General features: G+C 46.1%; 1 protein-coding gene across 8 annotated transcripts in view; it reads left to right on the plus strand.

Moving 5' to 3' along the window:
- NCOA1 (nuclear receptor coactivator 1) overlaps nt 1–26,098 on the plus strand; it is a 305,911-nt gene that overhangs the window by 159,012 nt on the left and 120,801 nt on the right. The window lies entirely within an intron of this gene.

The raw sequence follows: 26,098 nt of genomic DNA on the forward strand, positions 1-26,098 counted from the left end.
TGCTCTGTCCCAGATATGCATGAGACATGTCCCTTATATCCATTACCTGAATATTGAACCACTATGGGCTGGATCGTACTGCCATTGAAGCCAATGGGACGGTCCTAAATCAAAAAGAAGAGCTAAAATTTCATTATAGTTTGAGGGTATGGCTTTACTACCTGCCGGATTGGCAGGCAGCGATCGATCCAGCGGGGGTTGATTTATCATGTCTAGTCTAGACGCGATAAATCGACCCTTGAGCCCTTTCTCATCGACTCCTGTACTCCACTGCCGCGAGAGGCGCAGGCAGAGTCGATGGGGGAGCAACAGCAGTTGACTCACGGTAGTGAAGACACTGCGGTAAGTGGATCTAAGTACGTCAACTTCAGCTACATTATTCACGTAGCTAGTGTAGACCAGGCCTGAGAGTGAAATTCACCCCTGTGCAGAGGTACAGCACAAGGCTTAGGCACTGTGTAAGCCCAGAGTCTTAAGGACTCGGGCAGTTTGCTCTCCTCCTGCACAGGGATATATTTTACTCCCTGTACTCACCACTGTTTGTTGACCTTAAAAGGGTGTGTTTGGAGGAGGCACTTCTTTTACAAGCTTGAGCATGGGGGGAAAGATAAAAATTAGTGGAATGACACATTATTAAAATTGTATAACCCTAACCTTGACCCATCTTTTCAAAGGGTTTCTTTCTTCACTGTTGTTCAGTTCCTGTGCGGTATAACCTTACTACTGGCCCTGCTGCTTCCAAACATTTTTAAATGCACATAATGCAGCCTTTGGGGGAGTAGAAGGGTAAAGTAGCTCTGACTGCCCCCCCCCCTTTCTTTTTTAAACAATAGTGCAGCTCAAAGAGAGTGGATGTTTACAAATAAGATAGAGGCTTATAAAGTACCTTGGGGTCTGTTTTTTTTTTTTTTTTTTTTTGGATGAATCATAGAATATCAGAGTTGGAAGGGACCTCAGGAGGTCATCTAGTCCAACTCTCTGCTCAAAGCAGGGCCAATCCCCAGACAGATTTTTTCCCTAGATCCCTAAATGGCCCCCTCAAGGATTGAACTCACAACCCTGGGGTTAGCAGGCTAGTGCTCAAACCACTGAGCTATCCCTGTATACATATGAGTTGCTATTTTACCTAGAAAACAGAATCCAGAATCAGAAATTAGCTGCCAGGTGTTGTCAATGCAGTTTCCAAAAAACAAAATAGTGTGCAGATAAAGGAATCTGTGTGTGATTTATTAAAATGAGTCACCATGCTAGGACTGCATGGGATTCAAAATTGCACTTAGAGGTCAGCATTTCTTAAGCCGGAATTTGTTTATGCTGTGGAGTTTCTTGTGGGTTTAATGTTTCAGAACAATACTGTGCACAGGTTGTACAGTGAAATTCAAGCATAAAACTAACTGTACAAAGCATGTATTGAGTAAAATTCATCCCTTTGCACAGGGCCAGCCTCAAGCCCATGTACCACTTAGACCCAGTAAGGCACTGGACTGAGACTCAGAAGATGGAGGTGCAGTTTCCAGCTCTCCCAGACTTCTTGTGTGACCTTGAGCGAGGTCATTTAATTTCTCTGTGCCTTAGTTCTCCATCTTTAAAATGGGGGAACTAATAGTGTTTCCCTTGTCTGTTTAGACTGTAAGTTCTTAGGGGCATAGCCTGTCCCTTACTCTGTGTGTGTAATTCCTGGCACAGTGGAGCACTGATCTGTGGCCATAGAGAACAGGAGCAATGTCAGTAGCAAAATTAACTGGCAGGAGTAGCTTTACAACTTCAGTCACTGCTATGGAAGTGTTAACATTTAAAAAAGTGTAATATTTTTCTAGCAGCAGAGGTGGGGATGTGGTCAAGTAATTATTGTTTGTATTACAATAGAATCTGGAAACCCCAAGCAGTGGGGTCCCATTGTGCTAAGAGCTGTATAGACTTATAAAATAATGACAGTCCTTGGCCCTGATCTCGGTTTTGGGGCAGGTAGGCGCTGCCATAATTAATATGATTATAATTAATAGTAAAAGCTTGCACAATGTTTTTTGAATGAACTAGTGCCCCCTCCTATTGTGGTTCAAGCAACAACAGTTAAATTAGGAACTAGACTTGCATTGTTGTTTGTGGTACACAAACTGGGAAGCAAAACGAATAGAAAAAGGGCATGCATGTGCACTCTCAAGAAAGCTCTTTAGGGCCCATTGAAATCCGAACAGCATCCAGGTTGGAAGCTCACATTCAGCCTAGAGCATTTTGATTCTTCCCTTCCCCAGCACCCACTCCTTGTATCTGTTAACAACAAACAAATGTTTTAATGCCTCTTTTCTATTTATATATATGTTAAAAAAAAACTATGCTGGCATTCATAAACAACCCTATAATAATAAACTAGTTGGCATGCTTAGGAACAACAGCTGGTATAAGAAACAAATTTGAATTTCTAATGAGTTCTTAATGAGTAAAACAAAACAAAGTGCTTGTAATACTGGAAGAAGATATTTCAAATAGTGTAAAGTGCCTGAACAGTGTTGTCCTACACGTAGGTATATGGTGAACTGGAGAACCGCCTTGACCTCCTTTCATATGCCATATTAATTTATATACACAGATGGTGGTAGTAAAATAACCCCACTAATTTGAAATTATGGCCCATACAGTTCTAAATTAAAAATAATTTCAGGGATCACTGTCTTGTCTAGTGTCTAGGCACTTACCATTTTTCAGCTGTCGTCTCTTCTATAGTATTGTGTTCCTTGTACTTCCATGCTGAAATTAATACAAAGCTGCTTTTAATCGAGCACCTTTGCAAGGACGTAGAAATTTACACAGCAGGGTCCTGGTCCATGATTGGTGCACTCCTAGGCACTATGATAATTTAAATAATAATATGAGGTGAGGAGAGATTGCCTGTCTTGCTGTGGTTTGTTGCCTCAGTTGAGATGAGCTTACATGCTTGACCTGGAGTCCTGCTGTTATAAGCAAGTTGGGCCTGCTAGCAGGATATTCTCTGTGAGGGGCCTCTCAGCACTGAAACTGGCTCACCCTTCCCCCAACCCCCACTCCAAGTCTGAAATAGCCCAGATCTTAAAACCTTCAGAGCATATTGTAAATCTCATCTTTTCTTCCAAGCATTTGCAGATGTGGCAGAACTGAAATAGTTAGTGGGAAATTATTCAAAAGGAGGATTTGCAGCAATTGAGGTTCATCCACCACACTTGCAATATATTTTTCAGTTCTGTCAAGGACATACAGGGCATGTGCAAACTGTGCCTTTGAGTAGAACAGAAACTACCTGGGACAATTGGACCATGAATGCCATTCAGTCCCATACGAGCCCATAGTGGATTGTCAGCATGGATGCTTTGAAATCTAACACCGTCGGTCGGTGGAGTTGTATCAAGCCGTTCTTCCTTTAGAGCAATGTTTTCCAAACTTGGGACGCTGCTTGTTTAGAGAAAGCCACTGGCGGGCTGGGCCAGTTTGTTTACCTGCTGCGTCCGCAGCTCCAGCCAATCATGGCTCCCACTGGCCGTGGTTCGCTGCTCCAGGCCAATGGCAGCCGCTAGAAGCGGCGGCCAGTATGTCCCTCGGCCTGTCCCTTGCAGGTGGGCGCTGGTAAGCACTTGCTGGGTCAGGTCTGAAAGATGCATACTGGGAAATCATCAAAGGGAGAAGCAGCTGAAAGGTGAGTTATACATGAAGCGTAATGTTGTGTAAAGCCAACACGTGGACAGAGCACTGTGCTTGTTAATGCTGAAGTTTAAATTGCTGTTGGAAACATTTCATCTCACTCTCATTTCAAGTGACAGTATTTTGTTAGTCACTTTTGCTCATTTTTGTTTTTAATGAGGCACATACTTTAATGTCATCACTTAGAGCTGTGATCACTTCTGATCCTTTGAGTCAGAGAAGGGAATTATCTTCTGAGCAGTCACTTTCCGGGGAAAGGATAGAGAAGTCTATAAGACAGGGTGTTTTAGCAGGAAGCTCTTGAGTAGACATACTGTGTTGCTAATAATTAATCAGGAGCATTGCAGTGCTCCAGAAATTAATGTGGAGAGATCAGATGAAAGATTGCTCTTTTTGAAAGCTTTTCTGTATCTAATATGTTGACTAGGACTGGTCCCAGTACAGACCCCTGGGAGACACCACTATTTATCTCTCCATTTGGAAAACTAACCATTTATTCCTACCTTTTGTTTCCTATCTTTTAGCCAGTTACCATGAGAGGATGTTCCCTCTAATCCCATGACGGCTTACTTTGCTTAAGAGCCTTTGGTGAGGTACCTTGTCAAAGGCTTTCTGAAAATCTGAATACACTTTATCCACTGGATCCCCCTTGTCCACAAGCTTGTTGACCCCCTCAAAGAATTCTAGTAGATTGGTGAGGCATGATTTCCCTTTACAGAAAACATGTTGACTCTTCAACAAATTATGTTCATCTATGTCTGACAATTTTGTTCTGTACTATAGTTTCAACCAGTTTGCCTGGTACTGAAGTCCGGCTTACCGGCCTGTAATTGCCGGGATCACCTCTGGAGCTCTTTTAAAAAATTGACGTCACAGTAGCTGTCCTCTAGTCATTTGGTACAGAAGCTTATTTTATTTTATTTTATTTTATTTTGTTTATTGGTGGCTATAGAAGAAGTGGTGGTGGGGAACATGGGGTGAACAGTCTCCTTTTTGATTCTCTGTGAATATTTTATTAGGTGAGGGTAGATGGAGAAGTTTAATTTTCCATTTTAAACTACTTTTCCACTGCGGCTATATATGGTAAATTTCAGGGGGAAGCCTGATAAAGCATCTCACATCTTCAAAGCGCGCGCGCGCGCACACACACACACACACACACACACACACACTTACAAACATTAACTTACTTAATTCACTACATTAAAAGATGAGTCATGGAAAGTAAGGACAAACGCACAGACAGGTATTAGAAGAGAATTGTTTTCCTGGATATTCCATTATGGCAATGCTTTCTGCCAGAATGCTCTGTTCTTGTGTTGTGCTAACTGTATTTGAGGGAACTTATTGTGTTTATAGGCTTTCTTTTGCAAGTCCTTGTTGTAACTATTATAGCAGTTTACTATCCTGAAGAAATGCTGGTCCTTGGTTTCAGCTGCCCTTCACTGCATCTGTTGTAATGGCATCCGGCTCTACAATAGTCTGAATAAGAATAATGTTGTGGTAGCACCTAGAGGCTCCAGTTAGGATTGGGGCGTCATTGTACTAAGCACTGTACATGCCTATGACAGAATGCCAGTCCCTGCCCCATTGAGTTGACAATCTAACTATAATATAAGTAGGCTTTGCAGAACTTGATTATTTTCTTTGGGGAGGGAGGGCAGATAATAGTGATGTTTAAGCATTTTTTATTTTTATTTATTTAAGTTGGACATTATGGAGTGTCAGATAATTATGTAATAGTAGATGTTGAGATTCAAAAGTGAAAGCTTTATAACTGTTAAACACAAATTGTTAACATTGCATGTCAAAAAGTAGAAAGTAAATATTCTTAAATCAAACTCTAATACATTTGCATGCAGCATTTTTTCTACTTTGCCTATATGTAAATTTCAGTTATTGTCGATGGAAACATTTTTTCATTGGTTTGTGCGCAGTAAAATTGAGATTTGCCAATCCTTACCAATAAAAATCAAATCCTTCCAAGTCTAACTGTAGGAGACCATCGGTGGATACAGCAGTTGGACTTGGTGAGCAAACGGTAACAATGAGATGATTATGATGAGTGTAATGAGCAGCAGTCACAGCCCATGATTTGCCTTGCCATTGTTGAGTGTTTTTGTAGGCATCTCAGAGGTGAGTTTTAAGGAAAGATTTGAAGGGTAATGTAGTGGCTTTGTGGATTTGAATAGGGAGTTCTTCTCATGGCTCAGTTCATTACTTCCCACAGGTGGCTATTTGTTTTAGTGGTAAGAGTTAATATTTGTAGGCCTTATTCCAATATGTCTCATTCTTTATAAAACAGATTGGCTTTTGAAACCCCTCTTGTGCTAAAAGGGAGCTGGTGCCCTAAATTGGTGATCTGATGAAAGTGGTGGATTATTTACAGGTTAAGGCTATGTCTACACTACAGCTTATGTGAGTATAATTTATGTCTCTCATCAGTGTGCATAAACCATCCCCCTAAGTAACATAAGAGCTGGTGTACACGGTGCTGTGTCGGCGGGAGAGCTTCTCCTGCCAACATAGCTACGGCTGCTCACGGGGGCTGGAGTAGTTAAGCCGACAGGAGAGAGCTCTCCCGTCAGCTTAGAGCAGCTACATTAGACAGATTTCAGTGGCACAGCTGCATCGGTGCAGCTATACCACTCTAAGATCTCTAATGTATCCATGTCCTAAGATTCAGTATTATCCCCAAGCCTTTCTAATCAGCCTACTCTTTCCTTTTTTCCATCATCCATAGGGCATTGGTTCAAGTACTTCTTTCCTTATCTTTGCATTGTGGTATTTTGTATTTTCTACCAAAGAATTCTATTTGTTCCTTTCATGTCCTTGCTAAACAGATATTTGAACTGGCAGTCAGTGTTACTATGGTTTCATTCTTAGGGAATTCCATTCTTCAATTTGATGAATGTTTTTTGTTGCCTTATAGGGAGTTCTGTGGACCTATATAGATTGAGTCAATCTTACCAACCATGTGTAGGGCTCTGCCAAATTCATGGCCATGAAAAATGTGTCACGGATGGTGAAATCTGGTCCCCCCACCCCTCGTCTTCCCCTATGAAATCTGGTCTTTTGTGTGCTTTTACCCTATACTATACAGATTTCACAGGGGAGACCAGCGTTTCTCACATTGGGGGTCCTGACCCAAAAGGGAATTGCAGGGCAGGTCACAAAGTTATTTTAGGGATGTAGTGATATTGCCACCCTTACCTCTGCGCTAACTTCAGAGCTGGGTCGGAGCACGGCAGCTGCTGACTGAGGGCCCAGCTCAGCAGGCAGCAGCACAGAAGGAAGGGTGGTAATACCATGCCATGCCCTCCTTTCTTCTGTGCTGCTGCTGGTGGCAGCACAGCTCTGAAGGCGGCACCACCGCCAGCAGCAGCACAGAAGGAAGGATGGCAGTACTGTCACCCCCTCTACAATAATCTTGTCAACACCTCACCACTCCTTTTTGGGTCAGGACCCCTACAATTAAAACACCATGAAATTTCAGATTTAAATAGCTCAAATCATGAAATTTAAGATTTTTGAAATCCTGTGACTGTGAAATGGACGAAAATAGACTGTGAATTTGGTAGCGCCCTAACCATGGGTACATGTTACCTTTCCAAAGCAGATGTCACCTGTTGACAAAAGATTACTAAATGGGTTCAGAAGACTGAATTTGGGGGTCAATAGAGCTCTCAGTATTGTAGATATGGTGTAACTTTTAAAGCCTGGAGCCACAAATACAAATGGAACTGAACCTTGAGAGGTAGAATCAGTTTTGTGTACCTCTTAAATATTAATATGTATGTAACATGCTGCTCAGTGTGTGTTTGTACATCCCCCTCTTGTGGCTGGTGTATAGAGGGTATGAGCCAACTGCTTCTACCAGCTAAAGTAGTTATTCCTTTAGTTCACATGATAGTCTCACGCTTTTAGGCTGGAGGTCCCAGGTTCAGTCTTGACTGACTACTCACAATGGGTATTTATATAACATGTTGAATTCTAAGTAACGATCTGTTGTCCCCAGTGAGCATGTGTGGCCTTGTGAGCAAACAGAGCTCCTTGCATTACCAAGTATAAGACATTCTATCCTAATGAATGTGGGATGTCACGACGCCTGAGGTTTACCCTTAAGTTTTTGTTTGGTATGAGTCAGCCCTCCTTGAAGAGGAGTGAGAGCTCTTGGAAACAGAAACCCATGGATCCTTTGTCACTGCAGAGGGTCAGTGTACACTTGGGCACGAAGAATAAAAAATGTTCATATATCGCTCATTGGAGCGATATCACACAGTTTTAATAGCCGCGTAAGCGTTGAGCTTTCAAATACAGAGGCCGAGGCTGCAACGACCTGAAAGTGAATCACTACATGACACATGTTGTTGTTGTTAGATATATCTAAGGTATTCATCAGTAGCTGAGCACCTACACAACACAGTAGCTAAGTTTATCCAATGTGTAGTCTTTAGTTTCAACAGTGTAAACACAGGTTGCAAGGCATAGCTTCCTTGCTTATAATAATACTTTGCATTTCTACAGTGTCTTCCATAAGAGGATTCAGAGTGCTTTGTAAATACTAGTCAATTAAGGCTGCCATCACTCCTGGAAGGTAAAGTAGGTTCTCAGCAGTGGAACTTACTCCTGGAAGTCACTGGGGTCCATATATTTTTGCAGTCTCATCCAGGCCCATTTGTTGGGCCTTTTCTTTTTTGTTTTCCCCCTTTCTCCCTTTCTGTGTGTGTTGCCGCTTCATTGTTTGTGCTAACTGAGAAATAGGGCAGGTCTATATTACAAACTTGCATCAGCACAGCTTCACCACTGTAGCACTTCTAGTGAAGATGCTCTAAGCCAACAGGAGAGAGTTTTCCCATCGGCTTATTAACTCCACCTCAGTGAGACAGGGTAGCTGTGTTGGTGAGAGAAGCGCTCCCACCAACATAGCACTGAATACACCAGGGCTTAGGTTGGCATAAGTACGTAGTTTTACAAAGTAAGTGTGTAGTGTAGACCTGGCCTTATTCCCTTTTGTGTGGTGGGCTGGTTTACCAGATGGCTGTTAGGTTTGCTCTTGTTCCAGCTCAGAACCTTGGTTTTCCTTTTTAGTGCTTCCTTCCCTTCTCCCAGCATTGCATATATACAGGATGTGGTCCAGATATATACCTAATCCAAGTTTGCCTTTATTATTAACAGGAACAAGACATAACCTTCAGCCAAAGCATTCTCTAGGGTGTGACTGGTCCTAGGTTTTTTCTGGCACTCCTCCTGGTGATATTTACCCAACTTTCAGAGAGACAGAAAGCACGCTGCTGTCTGAAACTGGATTGTTTGGACACCGTGTACTTAAAGGAGCAGTAAGGCATCTATAGAACAGTGCAAGGTGCACCGCATCTAGAGGCAGGGATCATGGTGAGACTAAAGGATTCATTCTAGAAAGGTTAAGATACTGGGCTGGGACTCGGGAAAGCTGGGGTTATTTCCCAGCCTTCCCACACACTTCCTGTGTGACCCTGGGCAAGTCATTTAGTCTCTCTCTGCCTCAGTTCCCAGATGTAAAATGGGGATTATTCTTCCTGTCTCCCATCCTTAGTTAGCTTAGACTGTAAGATCTTTGAGGCAGAGTCTGTCTCTTACGACACGTTAGTACACACTCTAGTGCAATGGGGCCATGATGTCAATTGAGGCCTCCCAGTGCTACTTTAATACAAATAAGACAAAAGAAAGTTATAATTTTTCTTTAGAATTGTTTTTAGCTGTCAAAATTTGCCCCGTTTATAATGTTATTAGCTTTCATTTCTATAGCTTTTTTGATCATAGGATTAATCAAGACTGTGAATGTTCTCTCCCTTACATCTCTGCACTGGCAGGTTTTATTCGCCTGCCACCCAGAGAGATCCTGTAGTAATTATCAGATTTCTGAATGACTCTGCCTACGCAATAGAAAATAAAAGCAAACACTCTCACTTCATACTGGCAATTTGCTTTGGAGGATATGGGGGTTGGGGTTAGGCCAGTTGCAGTAATGTTTGTGTTTCTGCTGTGTTGGATGGTGAGGCACTGGATTAAATTTGTATTCTTTGGTCTGTCTTGCAAACAACTGCCTGTTAGTGTTGGTTCTTGCTGTTGAATGTAGCCCACTGAAGTCTGATGGGGTCCTGAGGATAGGAAGTGTTATGCCTAACAGTAAGTGTTTGCAGGTCTGGCCTTAAGTAGACACAACCGATGAAGCACATGGGCCCAAGATGAATGTCCATGTTCAAGCAGGTGTAGATATGCGTTCTCTCTAGTATTTCTGCTCAAGATTCCCTCTTTGGTGAAGGTTTGGTGGAAGAAGTCTTTGATAACCGCAAAGCCAGTCTTCTGCTCTTTAAGGCACAGGTCTTTGACCTGCTGGGAGTTCTGGATTAACAGTTGCTAGCTTTGCTGCAGACTCCCTTTGTGACCTGATCCAAAGCACACTGAAATCAACGAAGATTGGGGCCTTCAATCTCTCTGTCCCTCAGTTCCCCATCTGTAATTGGTGATGATACTGTCCTTGCCCATTTTCTCTATTTAGATGGTAAGGTCTTTGGGGCAAGGACTGTTTTTATATGTATGTACAGCAGCTGGCACAATGGAGCCCTGATCTCAGCTGGGTGCACTAGGTGCTGCAGCAAGACTACTAATAAAGTAATAGTTTTAATGAAGAGAAGCTGATTATTTGGTATCATGGTAGAGCATTGAGCAAAGGACCCTGGGTAGTGCAGAGACAATAGAGGAGTGACATTAGGAGAAAGTGGATAGTGAGACACTTTGGCCCATTGAAAGCAGATGATACAGCTTTGCAGTTCAGTGTCTTCTCTATCCATCTTTCTCTCCAAGAAGTCCATGCAAAATGAGCCTGTGCACATGTTCCAGGCTTTTCAGCATAAGCTCTGTAATGGAAGTGGTGTACAGTACACTCTAATACTTCATTGGCAAAAATAGCTAGGATTCCTAGAGGAAGAGATTGCTAGCTTGATTCTTTTGCAGCTGTTTTTCTGCTCAGCAATGGAAAATGATTTTTCTGCCAAAACTCTCAGATCTTTCTCATTCAAACTGTTCTTTCTAGGTATTGTATGATGTACCAGAGCCAAAGGTTCCATCAGTTAATATCCTCCTAATACTCAGTCACAAGACAGTGTCTGACATCTGCAATCTAGGTGTTAGGCTGCAGCAGGTGACCGAAACAGAGAAACAGGGAATGAGGTAACAATAAAACAGGACGTAGCATCAGGGCCGGCGCTTCCATTAGGCGACTCTAGGCAGTCGCCTACGGGGCCAGGATTTGGGGGGCGGCATTTTGTGCGCTCCCCACGGGGCGCACGGGAGCTTCCAGTTCCACTCCAGTCGTGCCGCTGAAGAAGGACCTTCTGACCTGCCACAGAAAACAGTGGCAGGCAATTGAGCAGCTCAATGACTGCCACTGTCGCCTGTGGCATTTCGGTGGAGAGTCCTTCTTCGGCGGTGCGATAGGAGTGGAACCGGAAGCTTCTGCACGCCCCGTGGGAAGCACACAAAATGCTGCCCCCTGAATTCTGCCTAGGGCGCCAGAAACTGTGGTGCCGCTCCTGCGTAGCGTGAAATCAGAAGTCTTTACTAGCCATTCACTGAACCAGTGGCATACAGATGCATTGATTCCCTCAAGGTCCATCGCACTAAACAGATGTGATATTTGTTTTCTTTGGCGGCTGACATTGTGGATGTTTGTCCTGGAGTATAGGCTCCAGCTTTTTATGTGAGTTCAGAAAAACAAATGTAATAATATACCATTCCTGGCTCAGGAGAGGAGCTTACTCAGCAACTCACCTATCACTTTCGCCAGTCGCCTCTTATGCTTCAATACAGAGCTCCAATGTTTATTTTGCAACCTGCAGGGGTTAAAAAAACAGCAACACACAATAAAAATGCTCATTAAGACTTGAGTACTTAGATTAGCAACTAATGATGTACTCATGAGTGGGACAATATAGATGTGTCCTTGTGGCATCCTAAGTGTGCTCTTAATTATCTCTAATTGAGACTGTCTGCTCTGCGTGTGCACAGATGGGTTATATTTTAATAATAATAAACAACTGTATTGTAAGGGACTTTACTAACATCAAACGTTTTCTTAAAAGCAGCTTACTAATTGTTTCTGTCTCCTACTCGTTAAAGTGTGATACACATAAAATACATTTTTATGCTGGTTTCTGGGTGAAATTCTCCCCTGTGATGGGGCATCTGCCCCACACTAGCCCACAAAGGGTTAATAGAACCCTAGGGAGGCTGCATAACAGGCAGTCAATTGGAGAGGGCTCCAAGGAGCAGTCAATCAGGACCAGGCAGGCCCATATAAGAAGAGCCATGGGGCAGAGCAGGTCAGGCACTCCCTGGAGGGGGGAGGACTGGCTGCCTTGCAGGTAGAGGGCAGCTAGCACCTTGGACAGAGCAATATGGGGCAGAAGCAGGGGAGCGAGACTGAGCTCTTGGCTGACTGCTGACAGGCTGGGGCCCTGAGACAAGGGCAGAGAAGGTGCTGGGGCTATGGGGAAGTGGCCCAGGGAAATAGACTGCTGGGTTGGAGGGGACATAACATGCGGCTGCCATCTACAGAGTCCCTGGCCGGGACCCGGGGTAGCAGGCAGGCTGGCCTGGGTCCCCCACCCCTCACCCCAACTTCCCACTGAAGAAGTAGCTGGACAGTAGACTATGGTTCTCCCGGAAGGTGGGAGGACAGAGTGTGACAGTGTGTCCTGAAGAGGATGCTGTATCCTTTGGGACAACACACACCTTGGAGCAGAAGTGATGGTGGCGAAACATCACCAGATGAGGGCAGATGGGCAGATTAAGCTAGTTCCCAGTACAGCCAGCAGGAGGCGCCGCAGTGGTGAGTTGAACTGCATCCCACCCCCCTACCAGGGGAAATCATTCTATCAGAAATATAAAGAGACAGGCCTGTGAGTCCATAGAGACCTATATTCTGTGCCTGGCTTTGCCACTAATTCATTGCAGGATCTTGGGCACATTACTTTGATGCACTGTGCCTCAGTTTCCGCATTTGCAGATAGTGATACCTTTGTGAAAGTGTTTGAGATATGTGGATAAAAATGCAGCATAAGCACCAGCTACTGTAATTACTTATTTTTTCCCACCTTTTATTATTTTGATAGTCAGTGAAGAAATTATGTGCCTGCAAAGTTACAGAATTATCATGGTGCCATTGATGGATTAAGAGTTTTGTGCAAGCATGAAACTGAGCTTGGTCCTTTGCATCCCAATCTGGCAGGGCCTTTTGTCACTTTTAACACACTCACTGGGGTTCACATGATTTGAAGAATGAGCTCCCATGGGTAGAGGAATGGATTAGTGTGATTCAGGACTGAGAGGCAGTGTTCTCTAGTGCAGTTTCTCAACCTTTTTTGATACCAGGAACTGGCTTGCTGCCTTCCTAACTCTGTTAGGAAGATCTCTGGGGCTGGCACCAGTCCACGGACCGGTCATTGAGAAACACTGCTGTAGTGGATAGGGCACTGTACTGGAAATCAGAAGATGTGTGTGGGGTCTGTTCCCAGATCTGCCACTGCTTGGTGTGTGACCTTGGGCACATTGCATCAGCACTCTGCACCTCTGTTTCCTTCCTTCTCTTTGCCTCTCTTTTCTGTTTGGAACCCAAACTCTTTGGAAGAAACACTCTCTTGGTGTGTGTGTGTCTGTGTATGTATGCACATGCATGTGCATATGTACGTACATACAGTGTCTGGAACAATATGGCCCTCAGCCCGCTCCCATACCCCAACCCCCTGTCCCAGCCCGGTGAAAATGAGTGAGGGTGGGGGAGAGTGAGCAACAGAGGGAGGGGGGATGGAGCGATCAGGGCTGAGACTCTGAGAATGGGTAGGTCCTCGGGGAAGGGACAGGCAGGGGTGTTCGATTTTGTGCGATTAGAAAATTAGCAACCTTAGTTGTAATACAAATATATAATACATATGTGGGGGCTGGAGAATGGATTTATTCAATCTGCTTTCTAGGACAAGTGTTCATGCTCCTAAACCTCAGGTTTTGTCTGTACTTGAGATCAGCTCTAATTTAGCTGTTGGTGACAATCAGCTGCTGTAGCTGAGCTGGTGGAGGAGACAAGGAGAGCTGCCATTTGTATCTGTTGAGTTGACTGCGATCTCAAGCCTAGTTGGTGCAAATTGTGACTCCCATACAGCTATATCAACTGCTGCCACTGGTTGCTGAATCCCAAGTAAGACAGGATCTTAATGCATGAAGCTGAATTTTTGAGTGGAGTGCAGTTATACTGAAAACTAGTCTTTAATTTTGCGAAGCCAAAATATAGATCTATTTCAGAACAGCCATTTCCAGTGGAGACATGCTATTTTTTCGCGAAATGGTGTTTTCATTAGGGTTTTTCCATTAATGTGTTGAGAGTGAGTGGGGGTTGGAGGGAGGGGGCAACCAAACACTCTGTGTATTGATGCAGTACTTAATATGTGTTCACACAGTGGCTGACATCAGCTCCAAAGGAACCCTAATAGGTAAATAAACCAAGCAGCCAAAAAGGCAACATTTACCCAGTCTGCCATTATAGCTCTAGTGGTTAACCTTAACGACGGCAAAGGAGCGACTGTTTTGCTGGGCAGGTTTTCATGAGAATTTTTTTTAATTGACCTAATTAGCTTGTTTTTGCTTCCATCACACTGTCCTTTATCTGCTTCTGTCTGCTCTTGTGAACAAACAGAATATTGTCATTTTACAGAAATCAGGTTTCTTGTAAATTTCAATACTTTGATCAGAGAGCAGAGCAGGATAACACAAGGCCTGTTTGCATCTCAGATGAACACAATCCCCTGGGATGGTGCATCATCCTATGGAGTATTCGGCATACTAAGTGTTACAGGCCTTTTTCGGAGCCGTCAGAGTGAAAACGTTTTCAAACCAAGCCATTGGAGTTATTTTTAGGCTAAGTTAAATTTTTGGCTTGTCAGCCTTGGCAAGTGTTGCTGCAAAATAAACTGAATTTATAATAAAAAGAAACAACGAATGTATTACATCAAGGGTTTAACTCAAGCCAAGGATTTCAGTTAAGGCTGCAATTCTGTCCTTAATTCAGCCTGGTTGGGCATAAAGAAGATATTGCCAAGGTCGCAATCCTGTAACAGAGGACTCCAGTGGGAGGGATGCGATTACAGTCCATGGCTCTGGCCCTGCACAACACTTATTCATTTGAGTAACTTTACTCAAATGAGTAAGTGTTTGCGGGCTCAGGGCCTGTGTGAGCAGCAATAGTAGTCAGAATTCTGTTTCTTGGCTTTGTGGATGTAAGCTAAACTTTTAACTTAACTTCAGTGACATGTTTCTTGATGTGAATTTTCTTGAAATGTGTACAGTATAAATAAGCAGCATATTAAGTTAAAAAAAAGGGAGGATGGAAAGATACTGCTTGGTACATCTATTTTGTAAAGGAAATATTTAAAAACATTGAACAACAAATGTATATCTTAAACACCCCACCCCACCTCAATAGGGAGCAGATGATACGGCAGTTTGTTTTCCAGTCCTTAATTTTTAAAGTTTTTTTTCTTATGATTACTGTTGCTTTTGGCATTGATTTTTATTTCAAACTTGACAGATAAGAGGAATAAAATTAGATCTGTGGTCATCAGCTAGCTTGCTGGTTTCTGACCAGAGTTTCTCTGCTGTTGATTATTCTTGTTTCTCATAAATTAGGACAACTGACTCTGCTTTTCATTCTCGCTGGCACAGAGGAGGAATTATTGATTGGCTATGCTAATATTGCTGAAAAGATTTCAGGAACAGCTTTAGTCTTGGTAATAGTGACGCAAACATTAGCAAAAATGACTGCTTGGTGTATAAAGATTGGTTTCTCATGGCACTTCTGTTTAAACACAGATGTATCATTTACTTCAGAATAGACACATTAATCAGTAAATAGTAAGCACAATGGATCATGAGATAGGTTTGAATCCAGGATCTTTAGCATCACAGCACACATCTCTACTACATGAGCTAAAGGAGAAACTCCATTAACAGTAGCAGTAGTAGGGCATTACCCTCTAGGGGACCAGCTACTGGAGAGAAGACAGAGAGAGACATGCTCACTCTCTCTTCACTAGTATATTGCACAAGATTTGAAAGGAGCATGCATAAAAGGCATTTAAAGATGTAGGGTGAGGTTTTCAAAAGGACTCAGTGTTAGTTTAACTCTGCTCCCTTTGAAGTCAAGGGGAGTTTTATCACTGCCTGCAGTTGGGGCAGGGCTCTGCCAGTGTTGAGTTCTTTTGAAAATCCCACCCTTAGAGCCAGTGGGAGTCGAGAGTGATTGTCATCTTGCAGGATCTGACCCTTTGAGAGTATCTGGTTTGTCAAGCCATACTAAGCTGAGTAAGTGTGTCCCAGAATCATAGATATGTTCGAGGACTCTTCCAGCTCTAAGGTCATTTAGTCCAGCCCCCTACACCGAGACAAGACCATGTAAACCTAGACCGTTACTGTTAGGCATTTGTCTAACCTGTTCTTAGAAACCTCCAGTGCGGAGGATTCCACACTTCTCTTGGAAGCCTATTCCAGTGGTTAACTATCTTTATAGCTGGAAAGCTTTTCCTAATAGCTAACCTAAATCTCCCTTGCTGCAGACTGAGCCCTTACTACTTGTCCTACTTTCGTTGGACATGCAGACTAATTGATCACTGTCCTCTTTATAACAGCCCTTAACCATACTGGAAGACTGTTATCGGGTCTTTCTCTCTCCCCCCTCTCTCTCCCCTCCATCTTCTTTTCTCAAGACGAAACATGCCTAGTTTTTAAAACGTTCTTCATAGGTTTTCTAAACCTTTGATAATTTTTGCTGCAGTCCCTTGGACTCTTTCCAATTTATCGATATCTTTGTTAAAGGGTGGTGCCTAGCACTGGACACTGTACTCCAGCTGAGGCCTCACCAGTGCCATGTAGATCAGGATAGTTACTTTCCATGTCTTATGTATGACACTCCTGTTTAATAGACCCCAGGGTAATAATATCCTTTTGCTCAAATGCATCACATTGTCTCTCTAATATCCTAGGAGCAACACAGCTACAAAAACACTGCATCACATTGTTGACTCATATTCAGTTTGTGATCCACTGTACCTATATACCCAAATCCTTATCAGCAGTACTACTGCATAGCTAGTTATTCCCCATTTTGTAGTTGTGCATTTGATTTTTCCTTTCCAAGTGTAGTACTACTCACTTGTCTTTACTGAATTTCATCTAGTTGATTTCAGATGAATACTTCTTTTTGGCAAAGTTATTTTGAATTTTAATCCTTTCCTCCAAAGTTCTAGCAACCCCTTCCAGCTTGGTGTCATCTGCAGGTTTTATAAGCACACTTTCCCTTCTGTTATCTACTCTGAAATCTGTTATCTAAGTCATTAAGGAAAATATCAACTAATACTGGACCCAGAACAGACCCCTGTGGGACCCCACTAGATACATTCTCCCAGTTTGTTAGTGAACCAATGATAACTACTCTGAATATGGTCTTTTAACCAGTTGTCCACCCACCATATAGTAATTTCACTTAAACTACATTTCCCTCATTTGTTTATGAAAATGTCATGTGGGATATGTCAAAAGCATTACAAAAATCAAGATATCACATCTACAGTGTATCCACTAGGCCAGTGTCCCTGTAAAAGTATGAAATTAGATGGGCTTGGCATGATTTGTTCCTTAAAATCTTTGTGGCTATTATATACCACCCTGTTATCCTCTAGGTGCTTACAAATTGATTGTTTCATAATTTGTTCCACTATCTTTTCAGGTGAAAAGTTAGGCTGACTGGTCTGTTGTTCCCTAGGTCCCCTTTGTTCCTCTTTTGAAAGACAGATACTCGGTTTGCCCTTCTCCAGTTTTGTGGGATATCATTCATCCTCCATGAGTTCTCAAAGATAATAGCGAACAGTTCAGAAATTGCTTCAACTAGTTTCTTAAGCACTCTAAAATGAATTTCGTCAGGCCCCGATGTCCTGAATACATGTAATTTATCTAAATATTCTTTAACTGGTTCTTCCTACTTTGACTTGCGTTCTTTCCCCTGATGTTAATATTAATTGTGTTTTGTGTGCCTGGTACAATTTAGCTTTTTAGTGAATACAGGCAAAATAGACATTAAGCACCTCGGCTTTCTTCATGTTGTCTGTTATTACTTCTCTGTCCCTGCTAAGTACAGGACCTGCGCTTCCTTTGCCTTTCTCTTGATCCTAATGTATTTAAAGAACCTCCCCTTATTGTCTTTTATGTCCCTTCCTAGATGTACTCATTTGTGCCTTATCCTTTCTGCTTTTGGTCCTACTTGCTTGTGTGATTCTTTTGTACTTCTCCTTAGCAATTTGTCCATTCTTTCTTCTTTTTGTAGGATTCCTTTTTTTATTGTCAAGTAATCAAGATAGCTCCATCAGGAGCTCTTTAACCTCTTACTAGTCTTCCTATCTTTTCTTTGCATCGGGATAGTTTGCTATTGCTCCTTTAACATCTCTCTGAGAAACTGCCAGCTTTCCTGAACTTGTTTGTCCGTTAGATTTTCTTCTCATGGGACTTTAGGTAGCAGCTCTCTTAGTTAAAGTCTGCACTTTTGAAGTTCATTGTCCTTATTCTGCTGCTCTTACTCCTTCCTTTATTTAAAATCATGAAATCTGCTATTTCATGATCACTTTCACCCAAACTGCCTTCCACTTTCAAATTTGCAACCAATTTCTCTGTTGGTCAGAATCAAGTCTAAAATGGTTTTCCTGCTGCCTGTTTCCTCCATCCTGTGAAATACAAGGTTATTCCTAATACATTCCAAATAACTTACTGGAAATTTTGTATTTTATTGTATTTCTTTTCTAACAGATGTCTGGGTAGTTAAAGTCCCCCACTACTACTAAATCATTTGTTTGGGGAATTTCTGTGTGTGTCGTTGAGTGTAGAAAGCCATGAGGCAAGTATCTGGAAGGAGTTCTCTCTCAAATTGGTTTAAATGTTTAATTTTTTTTTAAATAACCCACTTTTAAAAACATAGCTTAATAACTTAAGAGAACGGTGGCCTGGATTTTAGCAGTGCTAGAAAGAAAGCTAATTAACCACCCTTAAGATATGGCCTTTTCTACCCACCCATACATCTAAAACTCTCATCCAGGCTCTCACCATGTTGTGTCTCGAATACTGCAACATCCTATCCTCTGGCCTTGACAAATGCAGTCTTGCCCCGCTCATATCTATGGAGATGGCTGCTGCAAAGATCATCCTCCTAGCCCATCGCTTTGCCATGTTACCCCCTCTTTTCCCTCCCCCACTTCTCTATTGAATCAAATATAAGCTGCTTGTCAACCTATCATCTCTGATTCAGCAGCGAGATGTCGATCCCCATCTCTGATCAGCCCAAGGTGCCAGCATCCCTTGCCCATTTGTTAAATTTTTAAACAAGCTCGTTCATGCTTACTCCTATGCTGCCCCTCACCCTTGGGAGGAGCTTCCTGTAAACATCTATAAAGCTACTTGTCCATCAAATTCTTCTTAAAAGTCTCTCCTTTGCTCTGTTGTCTACAAATAACTTGACCACAGTTAGACTGCCGGTGTGCTGAGATCACTGTGTATCATGCTGACCAGTGTTGCCTCATTGATTCCTTGTATTCCCCCGTCTCTCTGTATCCATCTGTTGATTCCTCTCTTCTGCTTAGATTGTAAACTCTTTAGGGGCAGAGATTATTTTTTATTTTTCTGTTTGTACAGCACCTAATACAGTGGCTTTCTAGTCCATTATTGGGGTGCCTAGATGCTGTGGCAGTACAAATAATAATAAAAATAAAAGGCAGCCTACATTATATGGTGAAATTGCAGGACAGTAATATCAGGTACTGTATTGAAATACCCCAAATCACCAGTTACTTTTGAAAATTCTTGTCAGTATATTTGGAATTTTGTCACTTCTTTGTTTAAATAAATAAGGTTGTATTTTAAAAACTCCTAATTGAGGAGTGTTAGCAAATGGGTTATTGTAACCCTCACTGCTTAGGAATTTTATTAAAGCTGCTGGGCAGGGATTTGCAAACACTTTCCTAGTGCGGGCCACATCTTAATAGAATGGGTGTCTAAAGTACACTTACTTCTTCTGTGTCCTCTCGCATAGACCTCACCTCCTTCCGTCGATAATCCCATACCATCGCTGCAGCATCTATAGCAATTGTATTCATGGAACAGTGATAATAGGTTATTTTTTAAAAAAGCTTCTTTTAATGGAGCTGGAAACAAAGAGCGCCACTGGCCTGCCATGCGAGCAGTCGCCTAGTGGCCTACCACAATCTGGGAATCTCTGCACTTAAATCAACACTGATGCAAAATGGAAGAGGTACCAAACACAGAAGCCCAACTGCAAAGGAGATTAAAGTATTTTTTCTTCTTCGAGTGATTGCTCATATCCATTCCAGTTAGGTGTGCGCGCCGCGTGTGCACGTTCGTCGGAAGATTTTTACCCTAGCAACTCCGGTGGGCCGGCAGGTCACCCCCTAGAGTGGCGCCAGCATGGCGCCTGATATATACCCCTGCTGGCCCGCCCGCTCCTCAGTTCCTTCTTACCGCCATGTCGGTCGTTGGAACGGTGGGGCGTGGCATAGCTGTCCTCCACGTCCCTAGCTCTCCATTGTCTCGTGTTCTAATAGTTGTATATAGTTATAGTTGTAATTAGACCTTTTAGTATTAGTTGTTAGTTGTAGTACTTGTTGTAAATAGTTAGTGGGCTTGGGCGCGAGCCCTCCCCCGCGCCCGGCACCGGGCCCATGCCCGGCTCGCCAGGGTTTAAACAGTGCTCGGCCTGCAAGAAGCCGATGCCAACGAGCGATCCCCACGACGCTTGCCTGAAGTGCCTAGGGGAATCGCATATCTCTGAAAAGTGCCGCATTTGCAAGGCATTTAAGCCAAGGACAAAGAAGGAGAGGGATCAGCGCTTAAAGACCCTCCTAATGGAAGCAGCGCTTAACCCTCCAGCCTCGACGCCGAGTGCTGGCTCCGCTCTGGCACCAGACCGCTCCAGCACCGGGAAGACGCCGTGGCACCGGCCTTCCCCGGCACCGGCCCAGAAGCAAGGCCTTCGACATCTGCCATTCCAGCCAAGCAGAAGCGGACGGAGCGCCCGGCACCGTCTACTGCTGCGGCACCGATGATAGGGATTCCGTCGACTCCGGGCCCGGGAGGTCCTTCGAGTCCGATCCCTCACAGCTCCCCCATAAGATCCGAGGTAGAGCTAGTGGTTCCCTCGACGCCGGAGACATTTGCTTCAGCGCGGGACCTGATTGCTTTGACTGAGCCTACGCTACCTCAACCCCCGGGGCCTCCGGTGCAGGTTCTACAGTCAAAGGGCAGGCCTACGGCCTTGCGACCTCCATCGCCGGGTTCACCAAGCCGGCACCGATCCCCATCAAGGTCCCAGCACCGTGGATGATCTCGGTCGGGACGCCGCTCACAGTCCTGACACCGCTCCCCGCAGCGGTACCGGTCATACTCGCAGTGCCGATCCTCTTCACGGAGATCCCGGTACTCCCGGCACTGTTCTGGCTCGAGCCACTGCTACCGGCACCAAGATTCCAGAAGCCGCTCCCGTCGTTGGCGTTCGGCATCCCGGTGGACCTCCCGGCACCGCGCTGGTAGTAGGTCCCGATCTCGATCCCGGCACCGGTACTACTCTCGACACCAGTATGACTCCCGGCACCGGTCCCCGACACCGAGTAGGTCGACGTCGTTTAGACGGAGGGACTCTTATCAGTCCCGTTCGGCTCCACCTTGGCCATCCTGACAACCGTCTGTCTCCTCTCACACAGACAGCGCGTACGCTATGGACGCGGACAGACCTTCTGGTCTCTTCCAGGAGCCCCCTCCGCAAGAGCATGGATCACAGCAGCGGGGCTTCTGGACCTCCTGGGCATACCATCAAGCCCAAGGGTAGCAACAGGTTCCCCCACGTCCAGCTACGTCAGAGCACAGAGCTCTGGAGGCCACACTGTCCCGTCCTCCCCAGTCCCCTGCAGAGGAGGGATTGTCTCACCAGCGAGACCCTGACCTCCCTCCAGAGCCGGAAGCATTGCTCCAGACGGAGCATCCTGCAGATCCACTCCTGCCGGGGTTCTCCTCGTCATCCTCCCCGGATGAGGCAGTGACTGGAACGATATCCACCAGCCCTCCTCCGCTCGACCTCAGAGCGCATCAAGACCTCCTCCGGCATGTGGCGCAAAACATGAATTTGCAGGCCGAGGAGGTCTCAGAAATTGAGGATCCGGTGGTGAGCATACTGTCTGCAGATGCTCCCACTCGTGTTGCCCTCCCCTTTATACGGACCATTCAAGCCAATGCCACTACCATCTGGCAGTCGCTGGCATCAGTTCCCCCCACGGCACGCGGCATGGAACGCAAATACATGGTGCCCTCGAAAGGATATGAGTATCTCTATGTCCACCCATCCCCGTGCTCTCTCGTCGTACAATCTGTGAACGAGAGGGAGCGTCACAGCCAACAGGCCCCGGCACCGAAGTCTAAAGAAGCGAGGCACATGGACCTGCTTGGCCAAAAGGTCTATTCTGCCGGCGCTCTCCAGCTTCGGGTGTCGAACCAACAAGCTCTCCTTAGCCGCTACACTTATAACACCTGGGCGGCAGCAGACAAATTTAAGGAGCTGCTTCCACAAGAGGCACGTCAGGAATTTGCGGCAATCCTTGATGAGGGCAAGAAGGTGGCACGTACTTCTCTGCAAGCATCCCTCGATACCGCAGATTCGGCCGCCAGGACTCTGGCTTCTGGCGTGACCATGCGCAGGCTTTCCTGGCTTCAGGTCTCTGGTCTTCCTCCGGAACTCCAATACACCATTCAGGACCTCCTGTTTGAAGGCCAGGGCCTGTTTTCGGACAAGACCGACCCCAGGCTTCAAAGCCTTAAAGATAATAGGGTCATTATGCGCTCTTTGAGGATGCATACACCAGTCACCCAGCGCAGACCCTTCCAGCCCCAACAGCAGCGCCGGCCCTACCCTCAACCTCGCCAGAGGCAGGACTTCGCCAGACGCCGAAGTAGGAACGGCTGGCGTAGGCAATCAGGCAACCAAGGAGAGCAAAACCAGAACTCCTCCAAGGCTCCCTCCGGCCCGAAGCCTTCATTTTGAAGGTGCGCCCAAGGGCGATGCACCAGTTTCCCTCCCAGATCCATCCCCGCCATTCTCCAACCATCTTTCGTTTTTCCTCCCAGCGTGGTCCCGACTGACATCAGACCGTTGGGTCTTACGCACATTACAAGCTGGATACCATCTGCAGTTTGTTTCGCACCCCCCCTCCCACCCCTCTCCTCCGTCCCTCTTCAGGGACCCCTCTCACGAGCAACTCCTTATTCAGGAGGTGGGGACGCTCCTCGCCAAAGGAGCCATAGAGGAGGTTCCGGAGGCCTAGCGGGGCAAGGGGTTTTACTTCCGTTACTTTCTGATCCCCAAAGCCAAGGGATGCCTCAGGCCTATCCTCGACCTGCGCGAACTCAACAGATACGTCGTGAAGTTGAAGTTCCGTATGGTGTCCTTGGGGACCATTATCCCGTCCTTGGATCCTGGAGACTGGTACGTCGCCCTCGACATGCAAGACGCATATTTTCATATAGCCATCTTCCCACCGCACAGACGGTTCCTTCGTTTCGTGATCAACCGCTGCCACTATCAGTTCGCGGTCCTCCCGTTCGGCCTTTCCATGGCCCCGAGGGTGTTCACCAAATGTATGGCTGTAGACGTCGCCCACCTCCGTCGCAGCCGCATACATGTATTTCCATACCTCGACAACTGGCTGATTCGGGGGGTCATCAGAGGCGCAGGTCCTCAATCATGTCCGCCTGGTCAGCAGTCTCTTCGAGAACTTGGGCCTCATCCTCAATATAGAAAAGTCAACGCTAATCCCCACTCAGAGGGTAGAGTTCATCAGTGCACTTCTGGACTCGACTCTGGCCAGAGCCGTTCTGCCTCTAGCAAGGTTCCAGACCTTGACGGCCATTATATGATGGCTGCAGTCAGCACTCTTGACCTCCATACGTACGTGCCTAACTCTATTGGGCCACATGGCGGCTTGCACGTTTGTCACGCGGTATGCGAGGCTGCGCATGAGGCCCCTCCAGTCCTGGCTCATCAGTCAGTACCGTCCGGCCCAGCACCTTCTGGATGCGATTGTTACCGTTCCCCAGGACGTATTAGGTTCCCAGAGGTGGTGGCTGGACCAGTCCGTGGTATGTGCGGGGTTGCAGTTCCATCCACCCCAGCCTTCGGTGTCCCTGACAACAGACGCCTCAGATCTAGGTTGGGGGGCCTATCTCGGAGCCCTACGGACACAAGGTCGGTGGTCACCTCACGAATTAGCCCTCCACATCAACGTACAAGAACTGAGGGCAGTCCGCCTTGCTTGCCAAACATTCCATCTTCAGCTTCAAGGTCACTGTGTCTCGGTATTCACCGACAACACAACGACCATGTATTACATCAACAAGCAGGGCGGTACGAGGTCCTCTGCCCTGTGTCAGGAGACCATGAGGCTTTGGGACTTCTGCATAGCCCACTCCATTCACCTCATCGCTTCCTACCTTCCCGGGGTTCGGAACACGCTGGCGGATCATCTGAGCAGATCCTTTCTTTCCCACGAGTGGTCCCTTCGCCCGGACGTTGGCCTTTCGCTCTTCCAGAGGTGAGGATGTCCCCGAATGGACCTCTTCGCGTCTCAAGGGAACAGGAAGTGCCAGATGTTCTGCTCCTTTCAAGGCCGGGAACCAGGTTCGCTAGCAGATGCTTTCCTTAACCCCTGGACGATGCATCTGTTCTACGCATTCCCTCCGTTCCCGCTCGTCCACAAGGTCCTTCTGAAGGTGCGCAGGGACAGGGCACGCTTGATCATGATAGCTCCAGCGTGGCCCAGGCAGCATTGGTACTCCATGTTGCTGGACCTGTCTCTGGCCGACCCTGTCCCCCTGCCCCTTCACCTGGACCTGATCACTCAGGACCACGGCAGGCTACGTCACCCAGACCTGCAGTCCCTGCACCTCATGGCGTGGCTCCTGAGTGGCTGACCCGGTCCGAGCTCCATTGCTCTACCCCAGTGCGGCAGGTGCTCCTTGGCAGCAGGAAGCCTTCTCCCAGAGCGACTTATTCAGTGAAATGGAAGCGCTTCACCTGCTGTTGCGTGGAATGCAGTCTCCTCCCCGCTCAGGTCTCTATTGCCATTATCCTGGACTACATCTGGTCCCTTAAGGAACAGGGCCTGGCAATATCATCTCTTCGGGTTCATCTGGTGGCCATCTCCACTTTTCCCCCCGGGGGAGGATGGCCAATCGGTGTTCTCTCACCCTAGGGTGATGAGATTCCTTAAGGGATTGGAGCGTCTATACCCCCAGGTTCGACGCCCTACCCCTACCTGGGACCTGAACCTAGTTCTCACCCAGCTCTTGTCCCCTCCGTTTGAGCCGTTAGCGACTTGCTCCCTGCTCTATCTCTCCTGGAAGACTGCCTTCCTGGTGGCCATCACCTCAGCCAGACGGGTGTCGGAGCTCCGGGCTCTCACCGTAGATCCCCCCTATACGGTGTTTCACAGGGACAAGGTCCAGCTGAGACCACACCCAGCCTTTCTCCCCAAGGTGGTCTCAGCCTTTCATGTCAACCAGGACATCTTTCTCCCTGTATTTTTCCCAAAACCCCACTCCTCCCGCAGGGAACAACAGCTCCACTTGTTGGACGTCCGTCGAGCGCTTGCGTTTTATATAGAGAGAACCAAGCCGTTCCGCAAAACCCCCCAACTCTTTGTGGCGATAGCGGAACAGGCCACGGGGTTACCTGTGTCCTCTCAAAGAATCTCCTCGTGGGTAATGTCCTGTATCCAAGCCTGCTGTGACGCGGCTCGTACTCCTCTGGGTCACGTGACTGCGCACTCTACCAGGGCTCAAGCCTCATCAACAGCTTTCCTCACCCACGTGCCCATCCAGGAGATCTGTAGGGTGGCGACCTGGTCCTCCGTCCACACCTTCGCTTCCCATTACGCCCTGGTCCAGCAGTCCAGAGATGACGCGGCCTTCGGCTCCGCAGTGCTACACACCGCGACTTCTCACTCCAACTCCATCGCCTAGGTAAGGTTTGGGATTCACCTAACTGGAATGGATATGAGCAATCACTCGAAGAAGAAAAGACGGTTACTCACCTTTGTAACTGTTGTTCTTCGAGATGTGTTGCTCATATCCATTCCACACCCGCCCTCCTTCCCCACTGTCGGAGTAGCCAGCAAGAAGGAACTGAGGAGCGGGTGGGCCGGCAGGGGTATATATCGGGTGCCATGGCGGCGCCACTCTAGGGGGCGACCTGCCGGCCCACCGGAGTTGCTAGGGTAAAAATCTTCCAACGAACGTGCAC

This window comes from Gopherus flavomarginatus, chromosome 4 (genome assembly GCF_025201925.1).
Source record: "Gopherus flavomarginatus isolate rGopFla2 chromosome 4, rGopFla2.mat.asm, whole genome shotgun sequence".
In the NCBI taxonomy this organism is placed as follows: domain Eukaryota; kingdom Metazoa; phylum Chordata; order Testudines; family Testudinidae; genus Gopherus; species Gopherus flavomarginatus.